We start from the raw sequence: 7,410 nt of genomic DNA on the forward strand, positions 1-7,410 counted from the left end.
TGCATTAATAGAAAATCAAGATCCAACAAGAATGTTCATGAACCAAAAAGTGGCAAAATGAGAAATTAACAAGAAGAATTAAGAAAATTAAAATAATAGAACAAGAAAATATAAAGAAAATTTAACTAAAGCAAGAATTAAAACTAAGATCTAAGAAAATTTGACCTAAACTACCCTAAATTCTAGAGAGAAGTTAGAGCTTCTCTCTTCAGAATTTTAACCTAAAAACATGGCTAAAACTAAATTATGACTACTTTTTTCATTTCCCTTTCAATCCTTAGTTCAATAGCATCAAAAATAGGTTGGATTGGGTCTAAAGTGCTTCAGAAATCGCTGGTCACGTGTTGCCTTAAGTGTGTCACATTTTTTGTGTTTCGCGTACACGACACTTTGGCTACGTACGCGAACATCTTAACACACGTCCACCATAGAAAATTGTATATCATTTAGAAGCTCCAGATGTTAGATTTCTAATGCCACTAGAATTGCCTCATTTGGAGCTCTATAGCTCAAGTGATTATCACTTGAGTACGAAGAGGTCAGGATTGACAGCTCTACAAATCCTTCACTTCTTCATGAATTCTCCACTTTTGCATGCTTTTCCTTCATCCTTCCAACTTCCAAGCCATCATTGTCTTATAAAACTTTAATCACTTAAACAAACACATCAAAATATCGAATGGAATAGAAGTAAAATTAAAATTAACAATTTTAAGCATAAAAAATATGATTTTCATCATTAGGCACAATTAAGAGAAATTTACAAAACTATGCTATTTTAATGAATAAATACATGAGAAGTCAATAAAATACATCCAATTAAAAAAAATAAATACCATAAAATATAAATTTATCAAATAGTGAGTATCTCTTTAATAGTGCTATCATCTATAACATAAAATAATTAATTTCTCTCTTTTTCATCCATTAAAATTTTATGATTAATAATAAGGGTTAGTTTTTTTCATTCCATAAAATTAACTTTACTAATTTTACAATTTATCTTTATATTTCCGATTCGAAATAATAAATACTAAATAATTATGCTTTATATCAAAGAGGTTAGCTTTTTTGTCCAACTGAATCATCATTATTCAAATTCAATTACCAAAAATTTTATTAATTAACCCAATCTACTTTGATTAGCTAGTCTCATAAAATTTATTTATAAATTTTAATCAATAAGAAAATAATTATTATTTCGATGTTTCACTTTCTACCTTATAAAAATACTCTATTATAAAAACTAAGCTAAAAGGTGAACCGAAATTGAGTATAATATATTAATATATCTTCCGTTAGAGACGTATGAATTATAATAGCCTATCAATAAGCTAAGGGACAACATATATATTGGCCCCGCAAGGTTTAATAAAAGCACAAAATATGTGGTGAAAGTAAGGATAATTACTTGGGGGTTGATTACTTTACTTTACAAGCGCAAAAAGAAAAAGAAAAACAAAGAATTTCATTAAAAAGTTAGAAAGAAAAGAGAAGAGCATGGCTCCAATAAATATTTGAAGAGTAAAGATACATAAAATTGGTCTCCAAATTATTTTCTTAAGACAGAATTATTAGGACTAATATTTTTTATTAATATTATTTCATATTTTAAACTAATATTTTAATTTTTTAATTAGAATTTATAATTTAAAGTTGTATATTTAGAATTAATAGATTTTAGATTACATTTGAAAAGAAGACTGAGATTGAGAAATATAAATTGAGAAATAGAGACTTAATTAAATTTTTGTATTGTGTTTAATTTAGGATGTACAAAATTGAATTATGTTTTAATATTTTATTTGGTTTAAGATAAATATAAGAAAAAAAAATCCTAATTTAATTATTTTTAAAGAGGAATAAAATTAAAATTTAAAAGAAATTTTTTTAAAAGAAATTTCAAATACGAATCATTCTATAGCTAAAGTGCAATGTTTAACGAATTAATTTAAAACTAACTAACTATTCTTAGACTATTTATATAAATATAAAAAAAAAAATTGTGTGTTAAAATTCAATTTAAAAGATTCATGTAATTCTGAATTTTCTTTATTTTATTTAAGTAAAAGAATTCAATACCAGATTGGATGTTTGCACACACCTGATTTTATTAAGATGTGTTTAGATGTATTTGAATTTTTTTTATATTTTTTTATTTATATACGACAAACATGAGAGACGGTGTGTTAAAAGAGTGTTATTATTGAATGTTTTCGAAACATAAACACAATGCAATAATAACAGTGAAATTTTGTGATTCATGTATTTTAACAAATATTTTCAATCAAATTCAATCATTTTCCCTCAATCATTATTATCTAATGAGCAAACGCACCATTTGCATATATAATTAGACAAAATAGAGTTAATATTTAATTTAATCTTTAAATTTATAATAAATTTAAATTTAATCTTTAAAATTTTAATTTTTTTTTTAGTTTTCAAATTTTACAAGCATGATTTACATTAGTTTCTAAGATAATTTTCGATACAAAAACGTTAAATGAAGTATTGATATGGACAACTAAATATCATGAAACTTGTAAAACGACATCGTTATAATTTTGACGCTTAAATAGTACAAAAATGATGACGGATCACTTGTTTTAGGAGAAAAAATTTCAATAAATACCACTTATAGTTTTTTTTGAACTATTGAAGTGTTAAAACAAAAAATGTTGTTTTACAGAATTCAACATAGCATTCGGCGATTCACATCAATGATCTGTTAATGTTTGTGCATCGAAAATTAACTTAGGGATTAACATAAGTTACATTTATAAAATTTGTGAACTAAATAGAGGTAATTAAAATTTTAGGGACTAAATTGAGGTTCGCGTATAAATTGAAAGACTAAATTGAGTATTATCTCGAAAGGAATATAATGAGTTTCCAATGTAGGTAAAATCACCCTTATTCAACATTGGATTTATGACATGTAACACATAATATGATGATAACGAATTAATGATAGTTGAATAACATCATTTAAATTTAAATGACAAAAAAAAAAAAGGAAGAAAATGGAGGCAATACTAGATTTAATGCATTTGCTATTGCTAACCCATCAAATTGACTTTGTCATGTATCCCTATAGAAGAAGTAGTGACCCTCTCCTCTCTAATGTCTATCAATTGTGTCAACCCCCACTAACTTTGTCTAGGCCTAGAAAGGAACAAGTGCACATCATTCTTTTACACCTTTCTTAAATAAAGCATCAGATTGAATTTGGGAGAGATAGCAATAGCATGGACATTATAATTATTAATGTGGCATAGACGTGATTGATCATTAGCCGTGATATATCTATCTTTATAGTGGACCTTCGTTTTTATATATATTTGGTTTAGACATACAGAAAGTGGAAAGAGAGAAAAGTGATGTTTGCTGGGCCAGAAACTTTGTTTGAGTCCTGTGATCTCAACAATTTTATTAAGTGACTTAAATGAAGTACCAATTTAGATTACTCTAATAGTTAATTTATATGTGATAATATGTGTGTTAAAATAAATATCAAAAATTTAAATTATGTTTTATATATGTAATAATTTATTGGTCAATAATAAAATTTTAAATAAAATTTAAATTCATGATAAATTAATCTTTGACATGTCGAATTAAGAGATACTATAAAAAAATATAAATAGAAAAAAACTGAGACACTATAAATAATTGTTTGTATTGTGTAAACATCATGTCTCAAATTCAACTGGTGAAAGTTATTAAAATAAATTGTTTAAGTTATATATTAAGTCACTTGTTCAACCAACTAGACCACTAATCGAACTGTTTAACATGATAATAATTAATAAATTTATCATAAATTCAAATTTAAATAAATAAATACGATAGTTATTATTGAATATTTGAAATATTTCACATACATACGATAAATTATTACCAATTTGTTTGTTTGCATAATAATCAAGTTATAGAATCTGATCTGTGGCCTGTGGGCTGAGGCACTTAAAAGGATAATCCACATACCTTTACTCGAGAAGAAGTATTTAATTTGTTGAGGTAAGCATACAATAATGCAATACTAGCTAGTAGTGAAGTCACTGCACCACTCTTGAGTGTAATAATGGGTGATCGTTTCATTATTTCATTCAGTTGATGTAAATAGTCATTGAAAATGGAAAGAATCTCTTAACTACAAATCAAGTCACGCAAACCTATCAACTCTACTTATTCGTGCCTTATATTTTTCGGATTTAATTTCTAAACATTATTGCCGTTGTTGTATAAAAAAAATTATATAAATTTCTAATTATATATTATGTTTGTACAAATAAAAATAAAATTTCAACTTAAAAGCTGGAAGGATGAGTTTGTGAGCCGTGACGGCCGCGGATCCAAAAAATTTTAGTAATTAGAGCAAAAATAATATATAAAAATAATAAAATTTAACATAAATATATTTAGATATTGAAAATTCAAAATATATGAGTCAAATTTTAAATAATTTAATTAACACATCAAAAATTATATTAATTTAAATGTATTTTTTTAATTTTTATATTAATTTAAAAGTATTTTTTATTCAAATATCTTCTGTATCTATTAATTCATATTTTATTGATTATTTTTTATATAATACAAAAAATTATAGTTCAATAATTAAAGAATCTATAAAAAAATATAAGATTAAATAAAGAAACACAAAATAATTGCAAAAAAAAAAATTTAAATCAAACAACTACAATTTTTTTTAATATATAAATATAAATAATGTCTTTTTTTCTTTCAAGTAATTATTCAAATATTTTTTGTCATTTAATTGCAGAGTTGACACTATAATATTCATGGTAAAAAATTTTTGATGAAAATAATTTTTATACAATAATACCAAAACTAAATTAAATAAATAGTAAAAATAAATAAACGATATATAATATATATTATTTCAGTTAAATTAAAAAATTATTAAATACTAATAGTCTCATTTTTATTTGACAAACTAAATTTGGCTCTGGATAATTAATTAATTAAATTATTATTATTTATTTGTGCATATTTATATATTTTTCTAATATAAATAGATTAAATTTATATAATTCGATCATTTTTATCATTGTATTGTTATTTAATAACCTAGATTTTTTACACATACATTAAAAAAATTGAATATAGGGACACACCTATTATTTTAGGGGGACATTTTATACTTATAGATATACTTACTATTTGTTTATAAAAATTCAATGAGAGCAATTGCGCCCATATACTTGCAAGTAAATCTGTCTTGTTTGTGAGTATTATTTACGTCTTAAACATCAAAAGAATTAAGTTTCGTTAATTGAGTGGTTAAAAAATACTTTAAAAACTGAAAAATATCTCAAAAGAAAATTACTTATTTAAAATGATGTATTAAATATAAAATTATTTATACTCTTTCATCTAGCATCTAAACTTTACGAGAGATTATTTTGGTATAGTTTTAACATCCATTATTTAAATTAAACAATAACTTAAAATTTTAAAAAGAATTGACGACAAGACTACTAATAAAACGTTTTATGCAAAATTAAACTCTATGTATTTCTTTTCATCGTTGTTAAATTATTTTCGTTAATTTTTATAAATTTTTTAAATTTATAATTAAATATTTATATTTTAAAAATTTTTAATTAAATTTTTATACTATTTTTTAATTTATAATTAGATTATTTTTAATAATAAACATTATAACAATATTTTTATTTATCTCATATCATTAACAAATATGTCTTAACATATTTTGTTAAGTTAAACATTTTTAAAATAATAAGGATGTAATTACCATGTTAAGTTAAATATTTTTAAAATAATAAAAATGTAATTACAAATTTAAAATTAGTGTAAGAATCTAACTAAAAATTTTTAAAATATAAGAACTTAATTACTGTTAAAAAGGTAAGAGATAGCAATTAAAAAAATATTATATATTTAAATTAGTAAGATAATACAATATATAAGAGTATTTATAAGTATTAAAACTGTATTTAGAAGAGAATCTGAAACTAAAAGATAGAGAAGGAAAGACAAAGATTAAATTAAATTTCTGTATTATGTTTGGTATAAAGTGTACAAAATTAAATAATGTTTCAATGTCTTATTGAAAAAGTAAAAATGGAGTTAAATTTGGTGATGATAATTTTAGAAATAAATATTATTAAAGTTTCAATTTCCATTTAAAATTTTCAATCTCTTAGACTGCGTTTATTTTTTTAGACAGGACAAGACATATACTGAGACAGAGATACTAAAAATTATTTTTTATGTATTGTGTTTGGATATAATAGACAAGATACTAATGTAATATCTAGTATTATATTTGGTTAAATATAAATAAGATTAAAATATAATGTAAAATTATTAAAATAGATCTATCTAATAAAATGAATAAAATTTTTCACAAAATAATAAAAAAAGATAATAAAAAATAACTATAAACAAAAAAAAATTATTAAAAATATCTCAAAAACACTATATTCAGTGTCTATATCTCTCAATACAACTTAAATATACTTTAAAAATTATTTTATCTGACTAAACGAATAGATTGCAGTAGCTAAGGGCACTCATGCTGTCATGCATCATGTGTTTGCCCATGTAGCAAGACAATAGTAATAAAAACCATTATCCGTTACGTTTTTTCTGCACTTCCGATCCATATTTTGTTTCTTCACGCACGCAAGTAATTATGCCATTATTGACATGCCTACAAGCTCTTTCGCTCCTTATAGAACTCACTGTGTCATGAAATTACCCTTCTTAAAAATTTAAATTAATAAAAGAAAATAATATTAATAGTTATATTTTTAATATGTTTTTTTAAACAAATTTTTTTTATAATTTTTTTTAATTTGTCTTATGCTATTTTTCTATTTTTTGGGATTCACCCATAATTGACTCTTAATTTTTTGAACATAAAATTCTAATATCATATCATAAAATTATTCATTTCAAAAATTTAAGTTAATATAAAAAAATAATACTAATAATTATATCTCTAACAAACTAAAAATAACTTGCTTGGTGGTCCTTCAAAAATTAAAATATTGAAATGAGAGAGTGAGGCGACAAAAATATTTGAAATATTTAAAAGATTAATTTACGAGTAAAGATTTATTTTATTAGGTTCTTAAATAATTCTCGGTTAGTTTTACAATATCATTCAATTAAATTATAACTTTGACATCATTTAAACCGTCTAGTCAATTATAAATATTTTGGTGATGACTATTTTTAGCGAGATATAATACAAATTTATTTTATTTAATTTAATATTTAAAATTTTATATATAAATATTTATAATTATATATTATTATGTTTAATATTATTCAATTATTCTAATAATATTGTAATTATGGAATGTAAAATAAATTAAGTGATAATTAAATAAAAATATAAAATAAGATTAT

The sequence above is a fragment of the Arachis ipaensis genome, chromosome B1 (genome assembly GCF_059453495.1).
Source record: "Arachis ipaensis isolate K30076 ecotype BB chromosome B1, ASM5945349v1, whole genome shotgun sequence".
In the NCBI taxonomy this organism is placed as follows: Eukaryota; Viridiplantae; Streptophyta; class Magnoliopsida; order Fabales; family Fabaceae; genus Arachis; species Arachis ipaensis.